The sequence below is a fragment of the Bidens hawaiensis genome, unplaced genomic scaffold (assembly GCF_021521415.1).
Source record: "Bidens hawaiensis isolate Kalapana, Puna unplaced genomic scaffold, B.hawaiensis_p1.1 tig00051673_1, whole genome shotgun sequence".
Taxonomy (NCBI): Eukaryota; Viridiplantae; Streptophyta; class Magnoliopsida; order Asterales; family Asteraceae; genus Bidens; species Bidens hawaiensis.
In genome coordinates, this window is record NW_027506198.1 from 1 (window position 1) to 20527 (window position 20527).

The 20527-nt window shown below is 40.7% G+C and overlaps 1 long non-coding RNA gene across 1 annotated transcript; it reads right to left on the bottom strand.

The window, feature by feature from the left end:
- Nucleotides 1–284: 284 nt before the first annotated feature.
- LOC143617049 (uncharacterized) lies at nucleotides 285–2785 on the bottom strand. The gene is made up of 3 exons (XR_013150766.1): nucleotides 2578–2785; nucleotides 2287–2500; nucleotides 285–543 (listed from the first exon to the last, which is right to left on the bottom strand). It is a non-coding gene; the product is annotated as an uncharacterized LOC143617049 (long non-coding RNA).
- Nucleotides 2786–20527: the final 17742 nt, after the last annotated feature.

A 20527-nucleotide genomic window follows, 5' to 3' on the forward strand; every position in this document is an offset into this window, starting at 1 on the left:
ATAAAAAAAGTTTTGGTGTATTATTATCAGATATAACACTTGTACTCTCTCTCTCAAAAAGTTGTTACGGGTTGTTAGATTGTTCTAGGGTTTGATATTGTTCATCTTGTTCAAGTATCGTGGCTCGTTAGATCTTCTCTATTTTGTGTTCAGATCATCATATTGATGACTTGTGTGTTAAAGACAAAGTAGTTGTGTTCTTCAATTGGTATTTTCGATTTAATCAATCTGGTTAAACTCTTCTTTGATTATCATTTTTGACACATTTTCAACTTTTACAACCATTAACTACATATATAAAATTTTTTTGTCACTACGTTTCGTAACTTAAAATACATATCATAAGACCTTCCATGCTTTGCCTCCATTCTTATTGAATTTCTTTAGCTTACCAAAGATCATTACGATGATTAGAATGAGTTTCCCCTCGTCACTCCATCTCCATTCCCCGAGAACCCATACCACTTGTTTTGACAATCTCCATCTTGTTTCAATCGACGGTCACAATTGTATCCTGTTGAGAATCCAACGTTTCCATATGCACTGCAATACATTACAGTTACAGTTGGATATTCAATAAGTCTTGTTAAGACATTTAAGTAGCTATACATCACCGCACATCTATCCATTTATCAAGAGAATCGAGTTATGGTCTTAATTCGAGTTCTATAAGTCTTATGGTAAACAACTCGATGATGTGGAACCATTTGTCTGTTTGATGCATGATTTAAGAATATTATGCTATAGTGGATGCTGAATTTTTGTTGTCCTATATTCTATGTGATTTATTGACTAAACATATATATAAGAACAATATATAGTTGTAGTAGCCGTTATCCATTCAGAATAATTAGGAGAATAATTATCATTTGAGGATCGGATATGTGAATGTATTCCATATAATTAATGTTTTACATTTAGCTTTTACATAAAAATGTATATATTATTTCTTGACAAAAATAAATCAAAATAATTAAATATTCTTTATATATTATATATATATATAACACGCACGCACGCTCATGTATGTGAAAAGATGTCATTTACCCTACAAAGTGAATCTTGTGAGTGAAAAATATGAAGGATCCATAATACTACACTAGATACTTTAAGAAGAGCAGATATGTGTCTGTTAATACAAGTGGTTTTTAAATAAAGCGCTCTTGTAATTGTTTTGGACACATGATATGTCTGCATATTTTGATCATGTGTTAGACTTTTGAAAGATTAACATAACAACGTAATTAGTTTGAAAACTCGGCTGCAACCAGTTAAAGGCACGTCGTTGTAAATTAGAAAACTTAATTAGTGGTGTAACTTCTCATCTACAAACTACATAGTTGACTGTACTAGCATACAAAAAACATAGTTTTGGATATATATATATATATATATATAGAGAGAGATGTATTATACTTAATATAAAAATAATAGTTATTTTTAATCTTTATTTAATATGGTATGAATTAACAAAAATTAAAAATTGTTAACTTTTATTGTTAAGAGTTAAGTGTCATTTTAGTATATGTGATTTGGCCAATTACGCAACTTTAGTACATATTCTTTATTTTGTGTAAATGGTTACCTTAGTTTCAAAATACTTGCATTTTTAATACTTTTTTCTAACCCGTCTATTTTTTTCGTTAAGTCAAGGCCAATTTGGTAATTTTGTTATTTTTTTGTTGTTTCTTTTCTTTTAAACGCTTATATCTTGTAAACCCTAAATCACCAAATCAGAACATTAAAATCCAAATCGTAAATCCCTAGATATCGTAAAAATTCAAACCCTATGATGATATGGAGAAAGAGTTTGGGGATTAGCATTTCGATCTTGATGTTATGATTTGGGGATTTAGGTTTACAAGATATAAGCGATTAAAAGAAAAGAAAAAAAAAACAAAAACAATGACAAAGTTACCAAATTATCCTGACATAACGGAACAAATAGACTTTGTTAGAAAAAAAAGTACTAAAAATGCATTTTTTTTAAACTGAGGTAGCAATTTGCAAAAAATAATATAATAGGTATCAAAGTTACCGTTGATCAACCATAAGTACTAAAATAACACTTAACTCAATGTTAAATAATAGCAATGCATCTAACTAAATTTAACTAGGCGTCTAAGTTTTCTAATTTCAAAGATAAGTGTAAACTAATTACAAAATATATTTAAACTAGTTATAATGGTACGTCAAAGTTATCATGATTTTACGTACTAACAAAACATTGTACCGGATGTATATGCGTAGCAAGATAAAGAGAGAGAAAGAGGGTATGGTTTTTACCTAACAACCTCAACCACAATGTTCAAAACATTGAAGTTAAGGGGATCATCAAACCATCTGCTTCCTCTCAGTTATGCAAACAAGTATAATAAAGATGACCAAGTATATCGGTTGTGAGAAGATCATATTCTCCATGATTTTCCTAACCCTTTTGCTCCCTTGTTCACTGCTCTCTTCAGATATTGGTAGAAATGAGGTATATGGTGGAAGATACCTGAAAAAAATTAATTAATATCCAAATTGCACCATGTTAATAATACTAACTAGGAGGGATCAGAAAGAGAGACTAACATCATTAGGACAAACAACACCAACACAGCACTACTAATGGTGGAGAGGTCGACGATTGATTCACCCGGTATGCCTTGTGTTTACCGTCTGAAACAAAATCCCAACATGCTTTTGATACGCATTCATGCCACTTAATGATTCTGAACTCCACTCCATTGATGAAAACAAAAGAAATTGCACCATGATAAAGACTAACACAGTGATCAAAAGAAGGAAAGAGTGTAGTAAGAAAGATGATTCATACTCATTGCCTTTGGAGTTTTTTAACAAGTACCTAGTTTCGGATTTCTTAACAATTTTTCTATGGCCCAAATCGAAAATCGTAAAGCAGGAGGGTACAACGTATTGCCTAATAGAATTTTGAACGATGAGGATTAACAACAAACCCGAGTGAAGAAACACTAACCCGGACCCCGGACAGATTACTGGTAACCTGGGGTTGGATAGCTGTTTCCCACGAGGGGTTAGACCCTTGGAAGATGGTTCTTCTGATAACCTGCAAAACAGACACCGTGAGCTCGCCACTGAGAAGGGGGGGGTTCCTCCTTGTGACCACCCTCCGGCGTGAGAATCAGACTAGATTGCTCTTTAATATAAAAGTATATTAAGAGATTGCTAGAGCAGATATCAGGTATAATAATGATGATAATGTAGTAAGATGATCATACAAGGTAAGATGAGATGGTCATACCATTTGTGGTATTTCTAGCCGAAGGTAGGTTTCCAAAGAGGTATGGCCGGCTGCAACAGTGTTCCTGTTCCACCAACAGTAGCCTACGCACGTGCCCTGCTGGTAGTTGGTGGGTAGGTAGCGGCTGATAGTGACCAGGCCTGCCTGTATACTATTCCTGTTCCACCAACTGACGGCTACGCACGTGGTATGGCAGTAGTTGGTGAGTAGGCAGCGGCTAATAGTGATACAGTACAGGAGCATGCTGCTCGCCATACTGTATCAGTGAGCTGTCGTATCTCTGATCAGATCTTTCGCCCATACCTCGTCAGGTACAGTAAAAGATCCTTCAGTATACGGACTGGCTTATTTGGGCGGGAGTATTCCCCCTCCCGCCTCTGTGCGGGATTGCTCCCGGCTTGGCTCATTCCTTCAGGTGACACTGAATGATCGAGAGCTAAGTGCCTTGTGCGTGTAGCCATGCTGCGCGGGTGGCCTTCCCTAATGGCTTGTATCCGAGGCTGCGGGGACAGGCGGAGTCCTTCACCATTGGGAGGCATTTCCTGCGGGACCAGCTTGCGTACTGCGTGTAAGGACGTCACGTCTCTGAGCATGGTTGGTCCTGCGGATCCAGTTGGTCTCTGCGCAGACGTCCCTGTTTAAGGTGAGTCTTGCGTGTCCAACTGGGCTCTGCTGGGACCTACCTCTTCAAGTCCCCCCAGTCCAATGTTCTTCTCATGAGTGTTTAATAAAGTGAGGTGAACTTTTGGACTTGAGCAAAGGGTTTTGTAAGGTTTTCCATGGGGATTCTTTCCGCGGAAGTCCTTGTCACTTGCAGAAATGCCCGAGTTTCCTGCTTGGTCTTTGGGTATGATGCGGGTAGGTCTGTACCTCCTCGCAAGTCAGGAGCATTGAGTCCCAGTTGTATGTATTTTCCATGAGGTTTTGGTAGTTTTGAACATAGTGATCAATTATGTTAAGACCACCAATTCCATCCTGGAGCTTCAAACACGTAGTTCTCGACGTTCCCGCTATGCGGGGATGTTATTTCCGTTTCCGCAAGCATTGCCCAGAAGATCCTTCTTGGTTTCAATTCCCAGCGAGCGCTAGGTATGTGAAGGGTTTTGCCTTAACACTGTACCTGCGCTCGTCTTACGGTTACTTTACTTCCAAGGTATTCCTGGCGTCAATTCCCTGCGGGTGCTAGGTATGTGAAGGGTTTTGCCTTTACACTGTACCCGCACCCGTCTTATAGTTACTTGGTTGCCGAGGTACTTGGCTTCAATTCCCTGCGGGTGCTAGGTATGTGAAGGGTTTTGCCTTAACACTGTACCCGCATCCCGTCCTTACGGTTACTTGTTCACCAAGGTTTTCTTGGCTTCAATTCCCTGCGGGTGCTAGGTATGTGTAGGGTTTTGCCTTAACACTGTACCCGCAGCCGTCTTACGGTTACTTGTTTGCCAAGGTTTATTTGGCTTCAATTCCCTGCGGGTGCTAGGTATGTGAAGGGTTTTGCCTTAACACTGTACCCGCATCCGTCTTACGGTTACTTGCTTGCCAAGGTTTATTTGGCTTCAATTCCCTGCGGGTGCTAGGTATGTGAAGGGTTTTGCCTTAACACTGTACCCGCATCCGTCTTACGGTTACTTGCTTGCCGAGGGGTAAGGGGTATTTTCCCGCTTACTTTTAATATTTTCGAATTTTGAATTTTGAAATTCGAAGAGTTGGTGAAAAGATAAGTCCAAACCTCTGAAACGTCGTGCGACGGTTTCTTCTGACTGTGTCAGGACGTGCAGGAAGTTATGTGACGTGACAGAAGATGGTCATTCCAGTCGCTTTTTCAGGCGCGTGGGCGCGATTTTTCGGGCGCGTGGCCGCGAAATTACTGGCACACGTCCTTTCTACAGTTGTTGCCAGCTTGCTTTTTGCCACGTGTCATAGTTTCATTGCACCGTCGATTTCTCTCTCCTCCGCATTAAATTCACCGCATTAATTGCGATTAGTATATAAAGGGGGAGAGGCCTCTTTGTAATCCACACTTTCACCTCTCTTCTTCTTCTTAGTGATTTCGGCAAATACTCCCCTTTTTCAGGCAAGCATTTTCCCGAAATCACTCTTCTTTCTGCAAAAATGTCTTCTCATGATGCTGAAGCTGTAGCCGACGATAGGAGTACTGCTGGCGAATGCCAGTGTGCTCTACCTGTCGATCAGTACCAGTACATCGTCAGGAAGTTCATGCTCGAGTCTCTCGAGCCTGAGTTTCCTGAATCCCATCAGACTGTGTACGATGCCCCCAGTGGCAAGATCGGGGGTATATGCTGCATTCTTTGTTTATGGGAACCTTAGGTTCCCATTGACAAAGTTTGTGTACCGTGTCCTGGAGAGGCACGGGGTGCACCTGACCGAGGTGCATCCGATGGCGATTGCCAAGGTCCGGCACTTCGAGTGGGTGTGTCGGGATTCTGGGTATTGAGCCCTACGTGGACCGCCTGATGACCTTCTATACTTGGAGGTGCGTCCAGGGGTGGTACACCCTGACAACCCGTATCAAGGGTTTGAAGATCTGCGTGACCGAGCGCAGTCTCCGATCGTGGAAGCGGGAGTTCTTCTACATCTCTGCCCGCGCCATCCCCATTGCTATGAAGTTCAAGAAGGGTCAAGCGCTTCGAGCCTTCACGCTTCCAGCTACCAGGAGGCGGAATGGTTCGCGAAGATATCCCGGGTCCAATCTCCGGTTTACCGGTTTTGCGGAGTCCGGGATGGTGCTGCTGGGGATGAGCCGGGTATGGAAGGATGCTTCCCGGTTTCCCATCCTTCTTGAATACGGTTTGAACTCTATTCCTTATGGTATGTCTTGTCTTTCTTGCTGATATTAGTTAATTTTCTAACTGTTTCTTTTTCATTCAGAGGGGAATAATTTGGAGTCGCTCCTGTTCCCAGTGGGAAGCTGACAGTCCCGTGCGGGTGGGCACTCGTGCTCTGGACGACAATGAGTTGCCCATCCTGGAGCAAACGGCGGATAGGTTTGTGGAGGTCTAATCCGCCGGGCCAAGAGATCCTGAGCCACCGGCGGCCAGGTAAGGAGATATTCTATCCTGAACCCCTCAATGCTGTACCCGTTGCTGGAAATCCTTACATCCTATCTTCTTCTGAGGAATCCGCAGATGGTCCTCCCCTTGTACGGAAGAAGAAGGCTGCTGCCGCGGCGTGAAGGGGAAGGAGAAGGCCTCCACAGCTGATCCAGTTGTTCTATCTGACTCGGAGTCAGATAGTGAAGAGGTGGCGGGGGAGCCTGGTGGTGAGAAGACCACTGCTCCGGAGGCTACGATCGTTACCTCTGGAGAACCAACGAAGACGACGGTGACCGGTACCAAGAGGCCGGCTCCATCGGGTTCCTCCCCGCCCGTCGTACGTTCAAGGGTCAAGAAAACCGTAAGTACAATCATAGTTTGTCTTTGTAGATTTATTACTTCATAAATTTATCTTAACACTTTCTTCTTTGTGCAGGCGTGGATGTTGACGCATTCCGGGGTGAAGCGCAGAGGAGTACCCTTCCGCCAATGACGGTAGGCTTGGTCAGCCTACCTGAGGCGTCGACCCAGGTGCCTGCGCCTGCTACCGCTGGTTCAGTTGCTCCCTCTGAGCAGACTGTTCCAGCTGAGATGACGTCACCGCGCCGCTGTGAGTGCGATTTTTACAGCATCCTTCACAGAGCGCGCGGTTACTGCTGCTGCCTACGAGGCGGCGACCACAACGGCGGCCTCGGCGGCTGCCACCCATGCCCGCGCCACCGGCACCGATGGCCGGACCATCAGGTACGCGCAGGGCTTCCCGCCGATCTTTGCCACCTTCCCGTCGCCTGACCTGTTGGATGGATTTCCTTTAGGTTCAGGTGATGGGTTTGGCGGCTATCGGCCTGTCATTGACCCTACAGGTGCGTAGGGTTCCTTTCTTTTCTCTTGTTTTTTATCATCTTTTCCTTACTGCCTTTGTTTCTTTTGCAGTGTCGGATTCCAATGAAGTGTATGTTCCGCGATGGAACATACGCCGAGGAACAACCCTTCGCACACCTGTGGAGTGCGTGGACTGGGCTCGCCACGCTGCTCCTCCGGGTGCGTTGGGGGAAGCCATGGTTAGCTACCAGGAGGGTAGGCTAACTAATGAGCTTCGGGTTCTCCAGGCCCGGATGCAGCCGCGCGTCGAGCTGCTTTGTCGTGAAAACGACAAGTTGAAAGCAGCTCGCGCAAGGACATATCTGAGGCGCGTGCTCTTCGGGAGGAGAACCAACAGCTGGCGGCAACTGCCGCCGACAAGGAGAAGGCCTTCAAGGCCCTCGAGGTTGAAGTTCAGGCGCGACTCGAGGCCCGCTCCAAGGCTGCCCAAGCTGTGAATGAACAGCTTCGGCTGGCCAGGGAGACTGCGCGAAACGCAACCGAGAGGGCTGCCAAGGCTGAAGCCGTTGCTGAGCCTTTGCATGTGGAGAATGAGGAGCTCAAGGCCAATTAGAGGCTCTCCAACGCGCTCATGATGCCTTGGCAATGGAAGAAGCCAAGAAACTCCAGGAAATCCTGGACCAGAGGGGGGTGCTTGACCACACCGAGCGGAAGCTTAAGGGCGTCGAAGAGGCTGCCCGCAAAGGAAGTTTTACTTGCCAACCTTAACAAGAGCGAAGCCGAACGCGCCCATAAAGAAGCTCAAGCTGCCCTCCAATGGCTTCTTCGAGAAGCGTTGCCTCAGGTATGTTTAGTTTTATCTTCACGCTTTTCTTTGTAAGAAAAGGTTCTAATACTTGTGTTTCTTTGTAGGTTGTGCGTCGGGTCTTTTCAGAGACCTCTTACGATGATGCTATGGACCGCAGCCCTCAACGCTTCTCATGAGGATGGGGAAAAGGCCGGCTTCCTGCTTGGTCTAGGGTTTGTTGAGAAAGTCGTCCCGCCTTCCAAATTCCCTTTGTTCGATGTGGATACCGAAGCCATTTATGACCAAGCATTGAACCAATACGCCGCCTTCCCGCATCCAGTGGTGGAGAAGGTGGACGAAGTAGCTGCTGATGAGATGGGTTAGCTGTCCTCAAAGCGTTCCTCGAACCACCCCGTTCTTCTGACGGAGCGGGTCCAAGTGGAAGCGGCCCTGAAGCTTGATCCTGAAGATCCCTTCCCATTGCTAAGATAGACTTGTTAGTTTTATTCTTTTAGGCGGGTAGTTACCCGGCCATTCTTGTAATATATCTTGAAATATTAATCTTTTTGCGTATAAGATTGTTATTTCCTCTTTGGGTTCCTTGCTTTATAAACTTATGACTTGCATACTTAGTTTAAATTAGCAATTTTCCAAGTGTTTAGAATAAGAACCTTTGAACGTGGTTGATAATGGGTTAAAGTTTCGCTTCCTCCTTCGTGATTGTGCGGGTAGAACCGTCACTTGCACTTGGTAGGATGGCTAAACTTTAGCCTTCATCTGACCTGCGTGTAGGTTTTCCTTTTCGAAATTTCTTAAGGCATTAAGATAAGTTACCTTTGAACGTGGTTGATAATAGGTGTGAAGTTTTGCTTCCTCTTTCGTGATTGTGCGGGTAGAACCGTCACTTGCACTTAGTAGGATGGCAAAACTTTAACCTTCATCTGACCCTGCGTGTAGGTTTTCCTCATCTTTTGAGGATAAGTTAACCTTTGAACGTGGTTGATAATAGGTGTGAAGTTTTGCTTCCTCTTTCGTGATTGTGCGGGTAGAACCGTCACTTGCACTTAGTAGGATGGCAAAACTTTACCCTTATCTGACCTGCGTGTAGGTTTTCCTCATCTTTTGAGGATAAGTTAACCTTTGAACGTGGTTGATAATAGGTGTGAAGTTTTGCTTCCTCTTTCGTGATTGTGCGGGTAGAACCGTCACTTGCACTTAGTAGGATGGCAAAACTTTACCCTTATCTGACCTGCGTGTAGGTTTTCCTTATCCTTTTAAGAATTTTGTTTTTGATCATTCGACGCGCGGTTGTCGATAGGTTAGTGTTCAGTTTCCTTTCATGATTCATGCGGATAGACCGGCACTTTCATTTAATGGGAGAATTGAACTTTTCCTTCAACTGACCTGCGTGAAGGTTTGCCACGTTATTGGGTTCGTGCGGGTAGGACCGCCTTCCCACGCAACGACTTCACGTAATGTGAATGCCGTCACCAGTGTTGCATAGTTTAACCGTTCGACGCGCGGTTGCGTGAAGGTTTGTCACGTTTTTTGGGTTCGTGCGGGTAGGACCGCCTTCCCATGCAATGTCCTCACGTAATTATGCGGTGAAAACCGGCATATTTGTGTTCAGAAAAGTATAAATGTAAAATCATCAGCTTCGATGTTCTTAAAAGAGAATCATTTCCATTAGAAGTGGCTCTTGGCCTTTTCTTTACAAATTGGAATTGATTTACATGCAAACTGTGTAAATGAGCTCCATTCCATGTTGGGATGGGAGCGCCATCGAGCCGATACGCACCTGGTTCGGGATCTCGTTCTTTACGCAGCATGTAGTCTCAATGTTGAAGCTGGAATTTTTATTCGTTTTCCCCAGCTGGGGTTCTACACGCATCCGCCTGCTCAGCCTTTATTGTGCCACGAGGTGCGCGAGCGTCCCATCTCTGACAAATGCTTCGACCATGTCTTTTACATCTATGCATTCTTCAGTGTTGTGGCCCTTTGTCTTGTGAAAGTCACAGTATTTGCTCCGATCAGCATCGTGACGATGTCGGATTATCGGAGGTTTTGGCCACGGGAGCTCTTCAGTGGCGAATATCTCAGTGACGCTTTTGGTGAGTGGCGTCCATCTGGAGTTTCGGTGCGGCTGTACATTATCCCTTCCGCCCACTCGATGTTGCAAGCCGGATGAGGTGTCAAAGTTTACCCTTGACTGCCAAATGCCTAGCTTTCGCTTTTTATTTAGTCTGGCGGTGAGGACGTTGTCTTCTCTCGTCTTCTGAGTGTAGAGGTTTGTGCTCTGTGGGAGATCTCTACCCAGTTGCTTCTCCGTTTCCGCATAGCGTTTTGCTGCTGTCATGATGCCATCCCATGTGGATGGCATGCCATCTTTACCCGTTAGGGTGCGGATGAGCTCTGGGTCATGTGCGCCCTGGATGAAGGCAGCGCGAACAAGATCTTCGCTGATATTGCCCAAACTTAGCTTCTTTGAGTTGAAGCGAGTGATGAAGTTTGGCAGAGATTCATCTTCCTCTCGTATGCATTTGAGGATTGTCCATTGCTCCTCGGTATACTTCCGTTGCTGGCTGAAGTGTTGGCTAAACTTCTGTTGGAAGTCTGCCCAGTCGTAGATGTGGTTGACCGGTAGACGATCAAACCAAGCTCTAGCAGCCCCCACCAGCGTCATTTGGAACATGTAACACCACGTGGGTTCCGTCCAATTGCTGACGGTTGCCCCCGCTATGAACCTGTTCAAATGATCGTCTGGATCAGATATACCGTCATATGTGCCTATGTTGGGCATTTGTTTGGCACTCTTTGGGGCGATTGCCTCAGCAATGTCCCTTGCAAATTTGGACGTTCCTGCATTTGCAACGTTTGGTCTGAACGTTTTAGAGAAGTCTCGTGGACTTCCACCTGTGCTTTTTGGTTTGAAGGCTTGTCCAAAATGCCTTTTCGGTTGGGATTCCGTTTCCTTACGCTTCCCTTTTGCCCTATGGCGAGGGTTCGCGTCGGAGTCGGATTCCTCCGAGTCATCCTCCCAGTACTCGAATTCGTCGGCCTGTTGCACGGAACGCAAGCGTTCGTCCAACTCAGCCTGGAATTCCTTTTGTCGTGCCTCCGCCCATGCCTTAACTTCATCGAGAGTCTGGCGGGGGAGTCTTCGTTTCTCAAACTGGGTATCGGTGGATCCCAGTAGGCGATCATTTACTGCACTTGCCCCAGCTTTGGTAAGTGGGGTAGTGTTCGTAAAATTTACTTCACTTGCCCCTGCTTGGGTAACCGGGGTAGTGTTTGTAAAAACTGTGTTGCCGGTATTCCCCGCAGTAGCTGGGGTTGTGGTTACCGGCATCTCTCTAACCATCTTTGTAGAAGTTTGAAAAAACTGGAGAAAAATAAAGTTCTAGCTTTATGCACGGATGGCGCCAATGAAGAAACACTAACCGGACCCCTGACAGATTACTGGTAACCTGGGGGTTGGATAGCTGTTTCCCACGAGGGGTTAGACCCTTGGAAGATGGTTCTTCTGATAACCTGCAAAACAAACACCGTGAGCTCGCCACTGAGAAGGGGGGGTTCCTCCTTGTGACCACCCTCCGGCGTGAGAATCAGACTAGATTGCTCTTTAAATATAAAAGTATATTAAGAGATTGCTAGAGCAGATATCAGGTATAATATGATGATAATGTAGTAAGATGATCATACAAGGTAAGATGAGATGGTCATACCATTTGTGGTATTTATAGCCGAAGGTAGGTTTCCAAAGAGGTATGGCCGGCTGCAACAGTGTTCCTGTTCCACCAACAGTAGCCTACGCACGTGCCCTGCTGGTAGTTGGTGGGTAGGTAGCGGCTGATAGTGACCAGGCCTGCTGTATACTATTCCTGTTCCACCAACTGACGGCTACGCACGTGGTATGGCAGTAGTTGGTGAGTAGGCAGCGGCTAATAGTGATACAGTACAGGAGCATGCTGCTCGCCATACTGTATCAGTGAGCTGTCGTATCTCTGATCAGATCTTTCGCCCATACCTCGTCAGGTACAGTAAAAGATCCTTCAGTATACGGACTGGCTTATTTGGGCGGGAGTATTCCCCCTCCCGCCTCTGTGCGGGATTGCTCCCGGCTTGGCTCATTCCTTCAGGTGACACTGAATGATCGAGAGCTAAGTGCCTTGTGCGTGTAGCCATGCTGCGCGGGTGGCCTTCCCTAATGGCTTGTATCCGAGGCTGCGGGGACAGGCGGAGTCCTTCACCATTGGGAGGCATTTCCTGCGGGACCAGCTTGCGTACTGCGTGTAAGGACGTCACGTCTCTGAGCATGGTTGGTCCTGCGGATCCAGTTGGTCTCTGCGCAGACGTCCCTGTTTAAGGTGAGTCTTGCGGGTCCAACTGGGCTCTGCTGGGACCTACCTCTTCACCGAGTTTGTTCTTAAGACCAACATGTTTTCATTGGTTGGAACAAACCCACAATTTGCAAAGGTTGAAACTATTGTGAACATGGAGAAAGTGAGAGAGTGTAGACCCTTGTGTTTAAGTATATTTTTGGCACTTGATATGACATTTAGGTAAAACAAAACAGAAACCACACCTAAAAGGTGGACAAATAGTAGGTAAAACAAAACTACAACACCCAAATATTTTAAGGATTTATACTTCAAGTCAATATCACTATAGAAATGGGCAGATTTCGAATTTCCAAATTCGAGGATGTTTATGTCCTTGAGCTCGATTTTATCCGAAAAACTGCATTGTGTATCGTGGTCATCAACCTTATTATGGTCTACTGGAGACACGTTTATAAAGAAAGTACGGATATAGTGTGCAACCATGGAAGTGAACACCTCACCACCGAGGAACATCAGAATGGTTAAAATGATAAGTTGGGTGTTGGAAAAAACCTCCATTTCAACGGTGGACATGCTTGAAACGGTGGCGGCAGAGACAGAGGTGAAGAATAGGTCCAAGTTCCTCGGGGTGAAAGAGGTGGTTCTTCCATCAAGTGAATGGAGGATAAGAAACCCAAGGGACGACATAAAGAGAAAATATAACAACTCAATTGAAAATCGGTTTCCGTGTAGATGAAACCATGTGAATAGACAAGAACATGAACTACGAAGTTGTTCAAGTTTTTTTGCAATACAGGATATCATTTTCGTAGTGTTGTATTGGTGTAGTTAAAGGGGGAGAACCTGTTTTTAGTGATGGAAGATTGAGTGTGTGAGGTTTATATATATAATTATTTGAACAACGTGAAGAAATTTTTTTGAGTGTGGTCACTAGTCAAACCTTTTAAAATAATATAAAAGTCTGTCAATTTTTTTAATATTATTACATTCACTAGTGGACAACGATTTCTTTTTAGTAGTCATATTTTTGTTTTAATTAGGAGGTATTTTATCCGATGTTTTCGTAACCAAACTGGATATCAACCCAGACGTCTTATCATATCATAGGTCAAAGCGGGATGGTCAGGATTCACAACACGTGTTTCAGAGCTTGAATGAGTAAACAAAATAAACTTTCTGCCACAAAGTCCCGTCGTGCTACGCGACGTGTTTGTCCTTCACGATACGCGAGGGAGTTGGAGAACCGGCACGACTAATTTGTCCTTCGCACTAAGTGGAGGATATGTCAAAAGGGCGCCGCGATTCGCGACGGAGGTTAAAACGGGAAAAATTAACCTAATCATATTGTAATCAGTTTCCAGCCCCCATTTGACTTATCTTGGGTTCGAGAGCCTGCAAACGACCTAGGAGACGATTTTACAACATCTCGAAGCTCTCGGATCTTTAATTTTCCATGGTTTTATCCTTTCAACCTATAATTGAGCTCTTCTTCATGTTGAGGCGAGGCTAAACTATACGTGACCACTTTAGGTATAGGGTTTTTGCTTAGACTGAATGTATATGTGACTTTTATATAGAATTGGATTGAAGTGTGATTAGTTGTTTGATTAATCTAGCTTTATGTTGTATTGATTGATTAAACAATTGTTTATCTGACATTCCCGTTTTTCATTAATTGATTGGTTTGTGTTCTTCACTATTTAGGATTACGTTCTTATAGTCACTGAACCGGTTACCTTTAGTCATTGATTCATGTGGAGTTTTGTATTAACGAACTAGTAGTTAGGTAGACTAAGTTCAATGGTGTCAATTATCATATTAGGTTCTATGAATCAACACGATCAAAATATTGTGTCTAGTAATTATTTATCAATCTAAACTGACAAATCATGTATATGTTATTATTCAATTGATAGAAGTCATAGTTATTTAGTTATTGCATAACTCAAACCTAATGTGTTGCCACCCTTTTCTTGAATTGTTTACAACTAAAGAAAATTGTGTTTTCATTAAACAAATCATCATTCAAACTACTTGACATCGTCTGTCCAACCTGGTATAACTAATTAATTGGTGAACAATGAACTTAAATTGCACTTCCAATCATTCCTTATGGATTTGACACCTTACTTACTATAACTAGCATAAGTAATTTTATAAGTGTTTTTCATTGGCCTATCTAAATCAATCAACCTTTTGCCCCTTTATTGTTTGAAGCAGGCCATTATATACATTAGAATTTATAAATGATAAATGAAACTTGGCCAATAAGATTCTGTCGCGTTTTGTTACAAGTTAGAGCACCAACAACGTTGGATCTCCACAAACTATCACATCAATGCTACATTAGATTTCAAACTTTTTTCAAAAACCTACACTTTCTTTCATAACACCAGACTTCCACAAACAATTAAAAAAAATTAAAAAATATATATCATGAATGTACGTATGTGTGTGTGTTTAAGAGAGAGAGTGGACCATCACTTCCCCGTCCGCATTCTTGTCTGCAACATCAAGCACACAATACCCATACATCACTCCTCAACGCCACCCATCTGTCCTCCCAGTTTCCATCTTGTTCAGAACTGGGAAGATGGCCTTGTTATGTGTTCTCTGATATGTAATCTTTTCGGGATAATTTATAAGACAAAAATCAACAACCGATTTGTTCCCTTATCCACAAAGTTTGAGTAAGAGGTTCAATACTTGCCTCTCATACGTTTTTTTAATCATCTTACCATTAATGTTGTTTTGTTTTTAAACTGCATTCCTTTTATTATTATTATTATTATTATTATTATTATTATTATTATTATTATTAGTGGTGGTGATGGTTAAAAAATGCAGCATTTAGTCATTAAAAATTTATAACACTTTGTTGTTCCAAAAAAAAAAAAAATTGCTCAGGTTGCGGTGCACACATATAATGTGTATATGTGGGTCTTCGAGTGGGTAAAAATGAAATTACACTAACTTTGATGTTATTTTACTAATTTCGTGAAAATAACGTCAAATGTGACGGAAGGTTAATTAGGCATCATGTGGTAGCATTGATGACTGAAAGACAAAGCTGTACATGGTTGAGTGTTATGTGCCTTATGTCTAAGACTTGATGCAAAACTACTGAGCCGGGGGTCTCACTAGAAGCGGCATCTCTATTCCTACGTGATAGAGATAAGCATGTCTACATCTTACCATTCTCAGACCATACTATAACTTTACTATTAATGAGATTTACTGAGTACGAAAAAGCAAAATTTATGACCCTGATCATTAAATGAGTTATTAAATGGTTTTTGAAATTTGATTCCATAATGTATAGCTTTTATAAATCTGCACACTTTTTCAAAATACTCTTTATGACTTAATTAAGTATTTCGAAAGAAATTAAAACTTAGATAAAATTTAGTAAAAGTTACTATTAGAGCGTTTTCATCTCTTTCTTTATATTTAAATCAAAATTACATTAAAAGTTACTATTTTTTCTCTTTCATATTTAATTAAATAATATTTTTCTATAATTATCATGAGTTTTTTTCCAAACTAGTGTTGATAAATAAACTATTTACCACTTTAATGTTCTTAAAAAGTTATTTACCAAACTAGTGGTTTTTATTTATTTTGAATTCAACTTTTACTTTTAGCTCTACATATTAAAGTCTTTTTAGTTTTGTTTTTTCCTATCTAATTAATCTATTACATAATTTTGAATTATGTTTTTTATATTTAATTTTAATCAGTCAACCTATTTTATATTTTTTACTTTTTAACTAACTCGATATAAACCAATTCTTTTTTGATTTTTTTTTGTCTACAAATGTATTTTTTTCTAAATATATTTATTTTACGAACTTGTTTTTTGGCTTTAGTTTTGATACTGTACCGAGCTTAACTAATACCAAATTCACGTCAAATATTTGTTGTAATGCACGGGTTTTACCAACGCCTGGTTTACCGATTTTTGTTATTTTCTTTAATAAGGTTGATTTTACGAATTTATTTTTTTGATTTATTTACAGCAGCGTAACCAACCTAACCGAACCCATAAGAATTGGCAAAAAAATATTTAAACAAAGTTGATGCAAATTATTTGATGCATATGAAAAGGTAAAGTATTTTTCTCCATCTTAACGTCAACAGTGAAAATAATTTTGCAATCAATATTTTTTAGAACTTCATGTATTTGTCTAATCATTTTTTGTTAAAAACTAGTGAACGCTTTTTTTTTTAAAAAAAAAGAAAAGAAAATTTTCTTATGTTTTTTCAGGAAATCTACTGTGTTCAAGAGAGATTTTTTTGCCTTTTCATACATGGATATTAATTTCGATAATTTTTTAGCGTATTACATTTGCCAATTAAAAAAAATAAGTTTAATATAATTAAAATGTAAAGTTACCCAAAATAAGATTAGGAGTGAGAAATTAATTTTTTTCTAAGAACACTCTTTTGGTAAATAGTTTTGAATTAACACTAAATTGGTAAATAATTTTTCCACCAACACTCTTTTGGAAAAAAACTCCATTTATCATTATATTTTCTCTTTCATCCGCTCACAACTACTTTCAACAAGTATTAAAAAATTATTATGGGTGAATAGTAGTTTTCAAATATACAAAAAAAACACTACATTTTTCTCTCTCATCTACTCACAACACCATAAACCATTCCTTATATTATAAAAACCCACCTCACAAAAATAGAGGATAAGATGTGAATGCTCTTAGACAATACCCATTCATAATCTCTCACAAGTCACAACCCAATCTTTATTAAAATAATAATATCTCTATTTTCTATCTACACATTCAACCCTACTCAATTTTTAACACATATTCACAACCCATCCCAACTTAAAAAAGTATTTTTTTTAACGAAGTTCGTTTTTAATAAAATTTATGTCGACGTGTTCATAATTTTTTTTAAGAAATATTTTGTATTTAATTATTTTTTTTTGTTCGAATATTAAAAATTAATTAAATACTTAAGGTATTTGGGGTTAGTTTGGATTATAATATGGGTTTGCTCCACCAACCCAGATTGCCAATATAAATTGTTTTATTTTCTTTTTTTATTTTTTATTTTTTAACTTTGAGCCCACCATTCTCATTATGAGATTGCCAATGGGAGTAATCTTAGAACATTCCTAAGTCGTTCATCATCCCTATCTCTATAATAATTTCTTTTATACTTTTATCATTACAGTTTTTTCTCTCCTTTACTCACAACCAATCCAAGAAATATTAAAAAGTAAATAGGAGCTTCGATTTGGGTCGTATTCTATGGTTACAATTCTACCATATATGCCTTTTTCATTCCGTCAAAAATCTATTTTACGATATAGACACTTATGACCTATGGGATGTCAGAATCTAGGGAGATATCTTACAAAATAGATTGAGCCAATGTTGATAAGCTAGGCGAAACTAAGGTAGAAAAATCAGCGAATGGGATTAGATACCCCATAGTCCTAGCCGTAAACGATGGATACTAAGCGTTGTGCGTATCGACCCGTGAAGTGTTGTAGCTAACGCGTTAAGTATATTGCCTGGGGGGTACGTTCGCAAGAATGAAACTCAAAGGAATTGGCGGGGGCCCGCACAAGCGGTGGAACATGTGGTTTAATTCGATGCAAAACGAAGAACCTTACTAGGGCTTGACATGCCGTGAATCCTCTTGAAAGAGAGGGGTGCCTTCGGGAACACGGACACAGGTGGTGCATGGCTGTCGTCAGGTTGTGCCGTAAGGTGTTGGGTTAAGTTCCGCAACGATGGCAACCATCGTGTTTAGTTGCCATCATTAAGTTTGGAACCCAGAACAGACTGCTGATGATAAGCCGGAGGAAGGTGAGGATGACGTCAAGTCATCATGACAGATTTACAGAAAATCACTACATTTCTCTCTCCACACTTTAATTTACACTCACAACAACTCACAACCCCGTCCTATAGTTTACAAATCTCGCTCACATAAATATAACGAATGGGTTAAGAATGCTCTTAAATAACTACATATAACAAAAGTCTAACGTCTTTTTTTGATGAGGCTGTAATGGTAGTTTAACTAAAAAAACGTATAGTGTCTCGTCACGTAGATAACGAGATTTAGCTGACTACCCTTTAGATAACTAACTGTATATATCAATCCCACTATTTTGTTTTGTTTTGTTTTTTTTTCTGTATATATCAATCCCACTATTTTGTTTTGTTTTTTTTTTTTCTGTTTTTTTTTTCTAAAATCCATATCCCAATTAATTATATCATTTAAATTATAACATTACTCTCGGGTAACTGTTTTTTTGTCAATATCATGGGAACATGAACGAGTGAGCTTTCTTATCTTGTACAATTTTTTAATCGTGCCACACAAAAGAGCATTATCTCCATTCCATTTTATGAATAGAATCCCATATTTTTTAACTTTTGTATTCGTACTCAGTATATCCTACCAATAGCAATGCTATGGTAGGGTCTGAGGAGGGTAAGATGTAGACAGCCTTACCTCTATCCCATAAGGATAGAGAGGCTGCTTCCGGTGAGACCCCCGGCTCGATAGTAGTTTTGAATCAAGCCTTGGACATAAGACACATAACACTCAATCATCGGACACCGGCTGATTGGTGCATGTGCCCTTGTCTTTCGGCTATCAACGCCACCACATGATGCCTGATTAACCTTCCGCTACTTTTAACGTTATTTTCACATGATTAGTAAAATAACGTCAAAATTAGTGCAATTTTACTTTTGCCCACCCAAGGGTTCACACATATATACATTATATGTGCGCACCGCAAGCAGGGCGTAATTTTTTAACTTTTGTATTATATAATCATATCACTTAAGAATCCGAACCAATATAATTTTACTTGTGCCCAATTAGAATAGCCTTTATATGACTCCCAGCACTAAAAAAGTAGAAATAAAAAACAACACATACCCTAGGGGTCAAAACAAATTCTAGCCACAAATCCAAGAACGTACACATGCATTATTCACAGTAAATTAGTTGTCTTACCCGACTAGTTGGGGCAGACATGTGTTTTTCCATTTAAATATTTAGAATCAACGTGAAATCAGACAGAATTAACGGTGTATGCATTAATCTTGTGCCCAATTAGCCTAAAGACTATCGCCTTTATATGACTCCCAGCACTAAAAAAGTAGAAATAAAAAACAACACATACCCTAGGGGTCAAAACAAATTCTAGCCACAAATCCAAGAACGTACACATGCATTATTCACAGTAAATTAGTTGTCTTACCCGACTAGTTGGGGCAGACATGTGTTTTTCCATTTAAATATTAAGAATCAACGTGAAATCAGACAGAATTAACGGTGTATGCATTAATCTTGTGCCCAATTAGCCTAAAGACTATCGCCTTTATATGACTCCCAGCACTAAAAAAGTAGAAATAAAAAACAACACATACCCTAGGGGTCAAAACAAATTCTAGCCACAAATCCAAGAACGTACACATGCATTATTCACAGTAAATTAGTTGTCTTACCCGACTAGTTGGGGCAGACATGTGTTTTTCCATTTAAATATTAAGAATCAACGTGAAATCAGACAGAATTAACGGTGTATGCATTAATCTTGTGCCCAATTAGCCTAAAGACTATCGCCTTTATATGACTCCCAGCACTGAAAAAGTAGAAATAAAAAACAACACATACCCTAGGGGTCAAAACAAATTCTAGCCACAAATCTAAGAACGTAAACATGCATTATTCACAGTAAATTAGTTGTCTTACCCGACTAGTTGGGGCAGACATGTGTTTTTCCATTTAAATATTAAGAATCAACGTGAAATCAGACAGAATTAACGGTGTATGCATTAATCTTGGAAAAAAAAAACAAAAAACTATGTTGCGGTGATGAATCTTCACGAATTCACTTGATATCAGGTTACAGAACCAAAACTATAGGAAAAAAAATGTTCACGTCAAAATACAACAAATTAAAATATATAATAAAAAAATGCAAAGAACATGAAACAACACACGCATGTTACGCCTAAGAATTGACATGAATTCGTCTAAAATCGACGAACAAAAAAAACTCGCGACAAACAATGAAAAAACGCTTGTAGCGACTGCAAGTAGACGTGAATTCGCCTAAAATCATTGGACGCCATCAACGATAACCAAAACCTGCGTTCTGCTTCTACGAACCGACATGAATTCGTTCAGCATCAATGATGTCAGCCCTAAATCGTATGTGGACCAATCAAAACCACCGCGACATCAACCCATGACT